General features: G+C 42.6%; 1 pseudogene; it reads right to left on the reverse strand.

Annotated features, from left to right (window-relative positions):
* The window catches only part of LOC133655824 (myosin-4-like), a 249,022-nt pseudogene extending 235,799 nt beyond the window's left edge, over nucleotides 1-13,223 (reverse strand).
* Between the last annotated feature and the right edge of the window lie 835 nt (nucleotides 13,224-14,058).

The following is a 14,058-nucleotide window of genomic DNA, read 5'->3' on the forward strand; positions in this document are numbered from 1 at the left end:
GCGCGTGACGTCACGGATTGTGCGGACATATTGGGACACCATTGTGGCCAGCTATTAAGTCGTCTGTTTTCATCGCAAAATTCCACAGTATTCTGGACATCTGTGTTGGTGAATCTTTTGCAATTTGTTTAATGAACAATGAAGACAGCAATGAAGAAAGCTGTAGGTGGGATCGGTGTATTAGCGGCTGGCTACAGCTGTCAGAATTTGTAGTTGAGGAACCCCAAGATGCAGAGATGATGGCAGGCATTGAATGGGAAAACATGATTTAATTAAAATACTCTGGCAAAAAACAAACAAAAGGGAACAAACAAAAGGCGCACACAAGGCGGAGAACAAACTAGGCTATAAACTAAAATAGCACAAAGGCTAACTCTGGACAATAAAGAAAAACACTTACTGTGATACGAAGGAACTATGACTAAAGCGGAGTGGACAAAAATAGACGGAGCTACAACGACAAATAGCTAGAAGTGACAAGTGACAAGTATTCTAATGACAATGATCCAGCAGTGACTGGAGGGCAGGACAGGTTTAAATAGGCAGCTGGCTGACTGGCACCAGGTGTGGCCACGTGCCAATCAGCCACAGCTGAGGGGACAAAGCACTTAGGGAGACAATCAGGAAATGAAGACAAAATAAAAGCACTGACAGGAACTAAAGACAGGAAACTAAGACAAACGCAGAGGAAAACTAAAACTTGATCAAACTGTCAGGGACAAGCCTGACAGTAGCCCCCCCTCCCATAACGGATGCTAGACGTTCTAGCAAATCCCCCCGCCCCCCAACAAAAACAGTCCAAAGTCACGGGAGGGTGGAGGGAGGACAAGGAGGTGGGCCGCCAGGCCAAGTGTCCCCGCAACCAGCGGGGAAGAGTCGTGTGGCGACGGCGAGTTGAACGCCGCCGCAATTGTCGAGGCGGCTCGACCGCCAGCGTGGGAGGGCCCACCGGGAAGGATGGTGGCGGCGCCCTCTGCTGGCCACCCGGGGAGGGTGGTGGCGGCGCCCTCTGCTGGCCACCCGGAGAGGGTGGTGGCGGCGCCCTCTGCTGGCCACCCGGAGAGGGTGGTGGCGGCACCCTCTGCTGGCCACCCGGAGAGGGTGGTGGCGCCCTCTGCTGCTGGCCCACTGGAGTGCATGGTGGTGGCGCCCTCTGCTGCTGGCCCACCGGAGTGCATGATGGTGGCGCCCTCTGCTGCTGGCCCACCGGAGTGCATGGTAGTGGCGCCCTCTGCTGCTGGCCCACCGGAGTGCATGGTGGTGGCGCCCTCTGCTGCTGGCCCACCGGAGTACATGGTGGTGGCGCCCTCTGCTGCTGGCCCACCGGAGTGCATGGTGGTGGCGCCCTCTGCTGCTGGCCCACTGGAGTGCATGGTAGTGGCGCCCTCTGCTGCTGGCCCACCGGAGTGCATGGTGGTGGCGCCCTCTTCTGGTCCACCGGAGTGCATGGTGGTGGAGACCCCTGCTGGTCCACCGGAGAGGATGGTGGAGACCCCTGCTGGTCCACCGGAGAGGGTGATGGCGCCGTTGGTTGCAGACCCACCGGAGATGATGGTGGCGCCGTTGGTTGCAGACCCACCGGAGATGATGGTGGCGTCTGCCTGCCCACCGGAGAGCATGGTGGCGTCTGCCGGCCCACCGGAGAGCATGGCGCCGTCTGTTGCAGACCCACTGGGGTGAGTAGCTGTGCCTCCCCAGCTGCACAGCTACTCATAACCCCCCCCCCCCCCCAAGGGACGGATCCCAGACGTCCCCCGCTAGGCCCACAGACGACAGGGGTGGGTAGGAGAGGGCTTTAAAAGCGGCCGAACTTTTCTTTAATTTAGCCATCCATTCCAAAGCTTTGTTAAGCCTCTCCGCCATGGACATCTCTGCGAGGTTCGAATTTGGCTGGATCATTCTGTCAAAGTTTGTAGTTGACGAACCCCAAGATGCAGAGATGATGGCAGGCATTGAATGGGAAAACATGATTTCATTAAAATACTCTGGCAAAAAACAAACAAAAGGGAACAAACAAAAGGCGCGCACAAGGCGGAGAACAAACTAGGCTATAAACTAAAATAGCACAAAGGCTAACTCTGGACAATAAACAAAAACACTTACTGTGACAAGAAGGAACTATGACTAAAGCGGAGTGGACAAAAGTAGACGGAGCTACAACGACAAATAGCTAGAAGTGACAAGTGACAAGTATTCTAATGACAATGATCCAGCAGTGACTGGAGGGCAGGACAGGTTTAAATAGGCAGCTGGCTGACTGGCACCAGGTGTGGCCATGTGCCAATCAGCCACAGCTGAGGGGACAAAGCACTTAGGGAGACAATCAGGAAATGAAGACAAAATAAAAGCACTGACAGGAACTAAAGACAGGAAACTAAGACAAACGCAGAGGAAAACTAAAACTTGATCAAACTGTCAGGGACAAGCCTGACAACAGCAACACAACCAGGAGGACTTTAAGTTGGATAGCAGACGCGCTACCGTGAGTACAGCTTTGGCTTCCAAACATTTGATCGCTTGCCCGTACGTGCGTGCCGCTATGTGCATGTCACGTACGTAACTTTGGGGAAATATCTGTGCTGTATGAACTTTACGGAAGTGAACGGTACTTTGGGCTGTGGGATTGAGTGTGTTGTGCAGGTGTTTGAGTTGTATTGGTGGGTTATATGGACGGGAGGGGGGAGGTGTTTGTTATGCGGATTAATTTGTGGCATATTAAATATAAGCCTGGTTGTGTTGTGGCTAATAGAGTATATATATGTCTTGTGTTTATTTACTGTTTTAGTCATTACCCAGGCTGAATATCAGGTCCCACCCGCCTCTCACAGCATCTTCCCTATCTGAATCGCTTCCACTGCCCTCTAATCCTTCACTCTCACTTTCCTCATCCACGAATCTTTCATCCTCGCTCAAATTAATGGGGTAATCGTCGCTTTCTCGGTCCGAATCGCTCTCGCTGCTGCTGGCCATGATTGTAAACAATGTGCAGATGTGAGGCGCTCCACAACCTTTGACGTCACGCTACTTCCGGTACAGGCAAGGCTTTTTTATCAGCGACCAAAAGTTGCGTACTTTATCGTCAATGTTCTCTACTAAATCCTTTCAGCAAAAATATGGCAATATCGCGAAATGATCAAGTATGACACATAGAATGGACCTGCTATCCCCGTTTAAATAAGAACATTTCATTTCAGTAGGCCTTTAAAAGTGTAGCTATGTAATATCCATCCATCCATCCATTTTCTACCGCTTATTCCCTTTGGGATGGCGGGGGGCGCTGGAGCCTATCTCAGCTACAATCGGGCGGTAGGCGGGATACACTCTGGACAAGTCGCCACCTCATCGCAGCTATGTAATATCTTCTTTTTAAAAACACCTAAAACAATGTAAAGTATTATTCAATTAATTCGTTTTAATTTCCTTCATGGATGTATAAAGTATGCTGTCATCTGCCTTATCTAATTAGAAGAAAAAAATAATTAGTTTATGTTTGTTCATACACATTCCTAATGAAGTTGAATCACTTTCAAGTATGATACATATCAGAAAGAAATAAAACAACACTACCTGCTGGAACTATTAGGACAGATATTCAATTATTCATCTGAGGTTCTACTCACAGATTGGATCTGCAGACACAAGTCATTCTTCTCTTGAACCAGAGAAACCATTTTAGCTTCAAGCTCCTTTTTCTTAGCCTCGGCTTTGGCTAAATCCTCTTTGCACTTTGCAAATTCTTCCTTCATGGTGGCCATTTCCTTCTCAGTTTCAGCGCTCCTCAACAATGGCTTGATCTTGAAATAAAGCTTCATCCAGGGCCAGTGTTTCACGTTCATAAAGGAGCGGATGTTGTACTGGATAATGTAAATACATTCTCTACAAAGATGGAATTCATGCAATTGTGCATTAATATAACCATTGGATCTCAATTATTGTGATTCATGTACCATAATTCTCCATACCTCTGAGACATCATTTGCAGAAAATCCTTCCTCCTGAGAAAACCACGGCACAAGGCTTGAGTGATGGTGATGAGAGAGGCAAGTCGTTCATCCCTCATTTCTTCTAGCAGACCCAAAAGCCCTGCTTTGAAGAACACCTGAAGGATTGTGCAACATATACAGGTATAAAAACTTGATTGACAACTACCCTAAAGCAAATGTTGGTGTGTTTGATGAACTGAAGATACCTTTGTGTGGCCAAATCTATACTGTAAATGATCCACGTCGATAGAGCCCAAGAGCTTCTCAGCAGCTTTCTTGTTGTCGATGAATTGTCCTTCAGGGATCACACTGGCATTCAGTACTTTATACCTACGGAAAAATATGATTAACAATTCAGCGTCCTGACTTATTTTACTTCTACTTACAATACCTTTGCTTGAAATCCCCATACAAAATCCTACTGGGGAACCCTTTCCTGCAGATCCTAATTCCCTCCAGCACACCGTTACAGCGCAGCTGGTGTATGACCAGGTGATGTTCCATGATTCCTAAAGGACAAAGTCACAGTCATAATGCAGTCACGTTGCTTTCACTGATGTTTTGATGGTTGCTCTTAATTTGGGACACTACGCTCACAGAAGCTAAAATGTTAAATGGCTGCATTCATGATTTTTGTTTAAATAGTAATACCTGTAGCTGCCAAATCCACATTGCAACATTTCAGTTGTTACCTCCGTCAAGTCCAGTTTCCCCCTGTTTGTTAAGTTAGCAGGATAATGCAAAAACACCACAACAAATTTCTAGTAAACTTTACTGTAGTTTAAAATTATGGCAGATGTGCTAAACAAGAACCTACACAATTTTTGATACACATCCCCTACAAAATTGTGGACATACGACATAATATAATATTCTTCTTTGGCTGTTTGTTTTCATTAAAGCTGTTCCCCCTAGCTAGAATCCAAATGTCTAATCCAGTCTGTATAATCCTATCATTTTAACTATTTTTCATTATTGAAAAGTAAACAATAAAAACAATAAAAAGAAGGCACTCAATAGCTAGGGTTAGTCACCAGGGACTTGCACTGTTTTATTTGAAAATAGCACAATCTGATCATCTTTTTGTGTGCTCAACTCTACTTTGAATCTAACGAAAAACATATTTCCACAAAATATTGAAACGGTGCAATTAATTGAATGGCTTTAGCTATTTTGACAAATCTCAAGGGGTTATCTTAAATAAATTTAATTGAGTTTGGTCACATCAGGTTTTCCTTACTTTGTGTGACCTGTGAGTGTATAGTCCTGTAAAACAGAAATACCTGGAGTTTTTGTTTCATTTGGAATGAGACACCGAACAAAATGCGGATGAGTGCTCCTGAGATTGGTCATGAGCTTCCCAAGGTTCTCCTGTTGGAAAGAATCAGTGTCATTACTATGTGGCAAACTTTTAAAAATGCACTCAGACTGTGTTTCATAAAGATGTTACCCTGAAAACAGCTGAAACTGTCTGAAAAGATGAGCCCTTCTTTTTTGAAGCTTTCTTTGCCGTAACTCCAGATCTGCCACTGTTCTCTGACAACCAATATTTTATGATAAATCATTTTACAACCAAAGCGTGTCACCAAAAAGTGTTAGTAATTCAAGGATTTACCATCTGATGAAGAATAACTGCAATAAAGAAAGGCCAATAGTTTTAGGGCGGCTTTTTGATAGAGCTGGACTACAGTTTCATTGAGCGGGTCCTTGTTCTTGTCTAACCAACCCGTGATGCTGTAGTCCACAGTGCCAGCATAGTGAACCAAGGAGAAGTGAGCCTCAGCTTTGCCTTTGACAGGCTTGGGCTTCTGAAAATTGTTGGATTTTCCAAGATGTTGGTCATAGAGTTTGTTTTTGAAAGTTGTATCTGATGCCTTGGGGAACATGCATTCCTCTTCCAGGATGGAAAAGATGCCCATCGGCTGTGGAGAACAGTGGTTTAAAGGTAAAATTGTCATGATTTATCAATAATTGTGTGTAAAAGATGTAACTAACCTTTTCAATGAGTTCTATACAAGCAGCCAGATCCATCCCAAAGTCAATGAACTCCCACTCAATCCCCTCCTTCTTGTACTCTTCTTGCTCCAACACAAACATGTGATGATTGAAAAACTGTTGCAGTTTCTCATTGGTAAAATTGATACACAGCTGCTCCAGACTATTATACTGAAAAAGACAACAGTTGGACTTGAACTACAAGATTCCATTATGACTCCAGTAATTATGAATGCACACATACATCAAAGATTTCAAAACCAGCGATATCCAATACGCCAATGAAGAACTGGCGTGGCTGCTTTGTGTCCAGCATCTGATTAATGCGAATGACCATCCACAGAAACATATTTTCATAGACGGATTTGGCCAAAGCACCAATGGAGTTGTATACCTATAATGATATAAAACAGTGTGACTGTATAGTGTTCAGTGTAGTTACTTATGAAAAACTGAATCAGTAAGGGAATTTGTCAACATTCCATGATTTCACTGCAGTTCAGTTGGAAATTTTACAAAAGGCCAAGGGGATACTGTAGATTTGGCTCAAGGGCTGCCAGGTGAATAGCCATGTTGTAGAGTTTATGGCACTTGAGTAAAGATTACATTGGAATGGTTAAATAATTTATCTCCAACAAAATGTACCTGTTGCACAGTCTGTCCTTTGGTGACATACTCATTCCCAACTTTCACTCTGGGGTAACACAGTGCTTTCAATAGATCTGCCGAGTTGAGACCCATCAGATAAGCTGCTTTGTCAGCCACTGATTTGGTTTTGAACAGAAAACATGAAACAAAAAGAACTACGGTTAGAATTAATTTCTTACATGGAACCATGAAAACATAGTGCAGAGTTCCATGAATACCAATTACCCTCTGCCCCATCTGGTTCTGCCTGCTCCTCTCTCTGCTTCTGCTTAAATTTCATGTTCCCATAATGTATCACAGCACCAGTTAGTTTGTAAATGCCGAGCCGCTCCTCTCCAGTGAATCCAAGGACATCAATAGCGCTCTGAAAACACATTGTGACAAATACTGTGACAAAATTTGTAGGTTCGATAAATCATTCAACTTTTTGTCTTACATCTGTGGCCATCAGCTCGTCCCCGTCATTAATGCTGGGTACGCTGATCTCCCCTTGGCTGACAAATGGGTAGTCGTAAGGGTTGGTGGTAATAAGCAGAGTCTCTGCAGGAAATATTTAAATGAAGTACATAGTAATTACTCATTTTAAAATATCAACTTGATGATTAGCCCTAAGTTACCTATGAGCTCAGGTTTCTTGTTGGACATGATCTGGTAGAAAATATGATAGCTTCTCTCTGCATTCAGCTGGAACGTAACTCTGGATTTTTCCAACAAGTCTATCAAACATGAGTTTATCAGGATTAAAAGTTAAAACAATACAAGTGTATAGTTCATTTTCATTGATACTCACACGTTTCTATATCAGCAGAGGCCAGCTTCCCCGTTGTTCCAAAGTGAATTCTTATGAATTTGCCCTGATAGATGAAACATACAACATGTTTGCATTTTAATGAAAATAGACATTCTTGCCATAATATTTGACCTTACAAAACCTCAGACTTTACAAAGATCTCTTGGTTTACAGCTCCTCCCGTTAGGGATCGTCAAAGCGGATCGTCTGCCTCCATCTCACCCCTGCATCTTCTTTTGTCATACCAACCCTCTTCATGTTCTCTATCTACATCGATCAACCTCCTATGTGTTCTTCTTGTGTTCCTCATGTCCATCAGCGTCATACTCTACCTCCTTTGTCCAATATATCCACTATCCCCCCACAAACATCTCAACCTTGCCTCTTGGGTGTCTCCCGGTTTTAAACATGTCTATCCTGCTCGCTCTGAGTGAAAATTTCACGACAGATGACTGTATCATCAGCAAACATAGTTTATGATTAGTCCCGCTTCATCTCATCTGTCAACATGCCCATCACCATTGTGAACAAGAAGGTATTCCACTCCACAACCTCCCTGTCTTGCTATCTTCATACGTACCATGTCCTGCACCAGAAACACAGCTTTTCTCTTGGCAGTCTACCATAAGCTTTCTCCAGATCCATTGACACAATGAAAGTTTTACGGCTCATACAGCACTCCCAGAGCGCACATTGCCTCTGTCGTACTCTTTTCTGTTTTTTTCCTTTGTCTGGTTTTTTGTGTCCTGGGCATGACGTTAAAGTGCATCCGGCAGTGGAGGCTCCTCTATGGGGTCTTGGGGCACTAGGAGGTTAACCCCTTTATTACTGTTACCCCAGGTGGCCCTTGGCAAAGGCCTAGTACCTGACTGCCCCCTAGCCAGGGATACTGTAAAGACCTCAACGGCGGAGCAGGCGGAAGACGGTAGATTGAAGAACTACCACAACGGCTGCGATGGCGGAAGAAGGCTGTAGCAGAAAAGGGTCCCCAGTCATCTTGGACTCCATGCCACTGGACCCTGACCCGATTCTGTCAAGGATCGTGTGGTGACTGTCTGTGCACCAGTCCCCCCACGTAAAACAAAGTCACGCACAGGCATCCTCCATAAAGGGATACACCCCTACCAGGAGGATCGTCATACCCGTTCGAGTGACCACCGATAATTACTCTTTCTGGGAATGAAGTCACACTGATGTTCACTAATCATCACATCAAGTCTTAACCTAACTTCAATAACTCATTGCCATATATTCATGGTATGGCTTATCAACTTGATTTGTCTGTTGTTGTTGCAGCTATTTACATCACCTTGATTCTTAAAGATTCCTACAAGAGCAATTCTTTGATATTGCTCGGGCATCTTCTCGCCCTCCAAAATTATGTTAAAGCGGACCTATGATGAATTGTGTCTTTTCTGACTTAAAAATTGTTGTTGCAGTGTTGGATACTCATGTTAAACAATGCCAACACATCAAATCATGAGGTTCATGCATTTTGATATAGGCTTAGCAGGGTTTTGGACTATTTTTTAACAGTGGGGGAATCTGAGACATCACACCCTGGCAGATGTACATATGTGCTCATTCTTGGACATGGTCTTGGCAAGCCTCCTCCCGCTCTGCTGAGCTGCCACAGCAGTTTATTCTATCTCGTTTCACGCACTCCCGCCTGCTTTATGTCAATAAAAAAAGTACTTTAGAATAAATAATTCTGTGTTTAGTTGTCCACAATAATTGGCCCACTACGAAATTGGATTAGCCGCTGTACTGCGGCAGGAAAAGAGATGCCATTGTGATGTTAACATAACATTGATGTGCAACATATAGTAGCATAAATTCAGGTAAAAGCAGATTTTTTTGAGGCTGTGCTGTAAAGATCGGAGTGTGCAAGTGTACCTAATGTTGTGACCCGGGGATTCTCTCTACTTTTTATGAAGTTTATATTTGGCTGTGTCTGGAAAAGAAAAATTGCAGTGACGACTTTGAGATAGATACTTAACAGTGTACATTTTCAAAAGATTAAAATTGATTCTTTTGGCGAGGGTAGGGCGGGGTTCTATTTGTACTCTGGGCACACCCCGGCAAACCAACTTCTTGCAGACATACGCAGAAAGTAAGTTATAAAAGTGACTATGGAGCAAAAGTTACGCAAAATTTACATTAAAGTGCACTCGTTAGTACATAACCAGTTGTTTTCTATACTCCTAACCTGCAGCACATCCTTTAAAACTTGGTCTCTCTCTATCTAACCAGATGATACAAGTCCTTCTCTTCGTCCTTTCTCTCCAGACTCACAACTGCCTATAAGATTTGGCACCTAGTACTCTTGTTTACTTTTTTCATCTCCCAGACTGTCCTTCCCATGGTTTCTTATTCAACCTCTTACTCTTTCTTACTTTCCCGTACTTCCTTATTCCACCACTAAGTTCCCTTCTCTTCTTTTCTACTGAGAGATGTTTCTAATGTTTTACCCTCTTAAAGGGGATCAAATATGCAAAACCAATGCTTCTTACCTATTAGTACCTGTTTTTGTGATCTGCATCAGTTCCAAAAATGTGAAATCAAACCATGGAGGCATGGCAGAGTTATTTATCCAACAATCTTGCCTTCCTTCATACTTCCTCCAAACGAGCCATTTGGAATTTGCCCAATTTGTGACATTTTTCCCATTGCTGACGTCAGCGGATATCTCTATAAATGGTCCAGTTTTACCCAAAAAACTTTGCACGAGTCGGCCACTGTAGTCCGACATTGTAGCCAATAAGTTCCTTCTTTTTTTCTATCCTCTTATTGTGGGGCAGACTGGCTTGTACATGCACATGCATCCTCCGCTGTTGCTATTTCTAATACAAATTAGTGTTTAGTTATAATTTAAATCTGTCAGTAGACTGGATATGGAAGCGCTAAAAACTACAAATGGCTGACGGAGAGAAGACGCAGTCAAAGTGGAGCCACATAAATAAGACAGACCACAAATCGGCGCATTCTGAAGAGACGGTCAGAGTGCGGCTTTAAGATGTTTGTAAAACATAATCCATGCAAAAATTGACCAAAGAACCACCATTACATGTTATGTAGTCCACAAGGAAGGGCTTTAGATGACCCCTTGAAGGTAACCAAAATATTAGACACCCATCTTAGTATTATGTGTTGTGATTCTACTGTTTTTGAACTCTCGTACAACTTAATTTAGAGCTGAAATATTGTTGATATCAGCTCTCTGCCAGTGTCATTCACAATTGAGCATTGCTACCTCTGCTAAGTCCAAACATTGTGGGGATGGTTGTTGCTTAGTCACCATAATTTAATGAAGACTACATAACCAATTTCTACAAAAACAACAAATCAGATGGCATTTGTTGGTAGAGGTGTTTGCTTTACACAAAAGTTAATGTGGGTAGATTTGCAAAAGCAGAATTTTGCTAAAGCTCTCGTGGTCAATCTTAATCTTAAATAAGACCCTTCACTCACAAAACGTGATGAGTTGTCATTTCTAACAGTTTTGGCATTTCCAAAAGCTTCAAGAAGTGGGTTGGCAGAGATGATCTGATCCTCCAGATTACCCTAGAAATAAAGATGATTTTTAACACTATATGGACAGCAGGCTATAAGAAAAGAGAAGTCAATCATTTTGACATTACCTGCAACTTGCCTGTGGCACCGGTATCTTTCTTTTTGTCGCCAGACCCTGCAATTGTTGCAAAGTACTGGATGACACGCTTGGTGTTGACAGTCTTTCCTGCACCGGATTCTCCACTACAGGACATAAAAAAAACCACACATCAAGAATCATTCGTTGTTGTTGTTTTTTAAATTAAAATATAGGACAAGCGGTAGAAAACGGATGGATGGCTATAGTGTAGTATACAGTATAGTAATATAGTGTTTGAGTCAACCTTACGTGATAAGGATGGACTGATTTTCTCTATCTGAAATAAACATTTGTACAGTTACAGTGGAACCACATGTAGAAGTGATAGTGCAGTTAGTACAGGCAGTTTACCAGTGAGCATGAACTGATAGGCGTTGTCTGAGATGGAGAAGATGTGTGGCGGTGCCTCCTGGCGCTTCTTGCCCCTGTAGGCCACTACCACTTCTTGGTTGTACACTGGGAGTCTCTTGTAAGGATTCACAGTGACACAAAAAAGACCAGAGTAGGTCTGAAATAACAACACAACACATGATGGGCCTGATTCACCGAGTTGTTCAGTTTGTTTAATTTGATCTTACTTTCCACTTCACACAATTAAAAAAATATATATATTGAGGTTAGTGGAGGGAGTAAAAGTTAGACTTAGAAAATACTTTTTACAGGTGTGCACAGTCTGAAGCCTACGGCCTCAATTAAGCTCAAGCCCCAAAATGGCCAATGAACCATTGGGGGGAAATACTAATCTTTTAATTCATCATTATTTTCAATACGGATTAATTGTATTTGATAGCCTGAAACAGATTGAATGCATCCCCATGCCCCAGTCATCTCTATGCACACTGTCACTCAGTGGAAACTGAATACATGCTGGAAGCCCTGAAAACATGACTATGCTGTCTGTGGATTTTTAAAAACTTTGAAACCAGGGTCATCAAAATTAAACAACAATATTCACTGATAACTGAATGCGCTTTAAGCAAAAATGTATTTTAAACTTAAGTAAGTAAGAACGTAAGTAAATTTTATTTATAAAGCACATTTCACAGATAAAATCACAAAGCGCTGTGCAAAACATAGGTGAAGTAAAACAACAATTCAATGAAAGCAACAGGGGCAACATCAAAAAAAGAATACAAAGTGAATTAAAATTGATAATTAAAAGGTGCATTAACTAAAAGCTTTACTAAAAAGAGAAGTTTTCAAATGTTTCTTAAAAGTGACAACACAGTCAAGATCACGGAGGGACTGGTGTAAATTGTTCCAGAGTCTGGGAGCTATGGCCTGGAATGCCAGGCCATGTCTCCACGGGTTTTAAAACAAGTTTTTGGGATCTTTAGAAGACCCTGGCCTGAAGACTTAACTTGTGTGTCATCTTCAAATGCTATTAAGAATTTGGACTGACTGTCATGAGTAATGCCAAAAGTGTCACATTTCTAATAATGTTGGTATCTTCAAAATACATCTTGTGGTTGTTGATCAACAGGGATTTACTCACGTAAATCATCCATGCTGCATAACGCTCTTTGAGGTTATATAGCACAGCTGCTTCGTTGAGGTGGGTCATCATGGCCATGTCCTCAATTTTGTCAAACTTTGGGGGGTTCATTGGGAACACTTCATCATCCGTAACTATTGCCACCTGCAATGATAAACGTTACGTATAAGCAATTGGAAACATACACTTCTTCTCCTTTGTACTCTACCTTTCCAGTGTCGGTCTTAACAGTCACTTTGCCCGTCTCTTTGCTCTGTATAGTGCCTTTGACAAACAGCTCCTTTGGATCCACCACATACACAGACGTTTTGGCATCAAAAAGACGGTTTTGGGCCTCGATCCGCTCCCGTTCAGGTCGTCTCAGGTAAGGAGCCGCCTCACCAAACACAGACATTTCAGCATCCGAACTCATCTTTGCAGTTCACTCTAGAAGTAGACATTGTTTCATTGATTCTGGGGTTTTTGACAATTATCTGAACTACACTTGACAGTAGCTAGCACAACAACAACAGTAAACACACAAACATCCTTACCAGCAGTAAGTCTGAGCCCATAAAATGTGAACTGCAATGGTGCAAAGGCTTTTATAAGGTCTCCTTAGCAATCGAGGCAAAGCAAACGCCTATATTTAGGACAAAGCCTTAAATGAATGCTGGGTTGGTGCGTGACTTTGGTATGTGATGGGGATGCCACCAAGCTTTTGTCATAAACCCAAGGATTGGAGCAATTGGACTTTAGGCATAACAAAACAAATATTGCCATAGGATGTTAACCTCTGAGAGCGATACAATGCTCAGAACAATTAAGGCTTCTTCGTAGATGATTCAGCCTTGGCAACAACCACAACACACACTGCAGTTAACCTCTTTCACTTATATACCCATGAAATAACAGCGTCTCGTAATATAAGAGTGCTTTAAAGTCATATAGATGCCTCACTCTTCACATGGATGGGATGACTGGGTTCGTGTTAACATTCAATAATAAAATGCATGCTGCTCTGTGTAAGTTTGTTTGGAGATTTTAAGCAGATATAAATGAAACTGATCTTGTGACTGCTCTGAATGGCATATAAATAAAATAATCACAGATAAATCCTCTACCTTAATCTCCCTGAAGGATGCGTTTGGAAATAAGAAGCTAAGGATTCACTGTGATAACACACAAGGGTGAATGATGAGAATTTGCTTTGGTTTATTTTTACACCTTGTTTACACCATGTTTCTTTTTTGGATTGTATTGAAAAGATTGCATTAAAGGACATGAAGGACACGTAAAGAAACGTTGATCTATTATTACTATACGTTTGATAACCTTAAAGGAGACCTATGATCATTTTAAATCGACATTCGACACAACTATTTGTGATCCAGATCAGTGATTCTCAAACTGTGGTATGCGTACCACTAGTCAGAATGCCCTCCCGGTAACAGTTAGAGATGCTACCACAGTAGAAGCATTTAAGTCCCATCTTAAAACTCATTTGTATACTCTA

This window comes from Entelurus aequoreus, linkage group LG08 (assembly GCF_033978785.1).
Source record: "Entelurus aequoreus isolate RoL-2023_Sb linkage group LG08, RoL_Eaeq_v1.1, whole genome shotgun sequence".
Classification (NCBI taxonomy): domain Eukaryota; kingdom Metazoa; phylum Chordata; class Actinopteri; order Syngnathiformes; family Syngnathidae; genus Entelurus; species Entelurus aequoreus.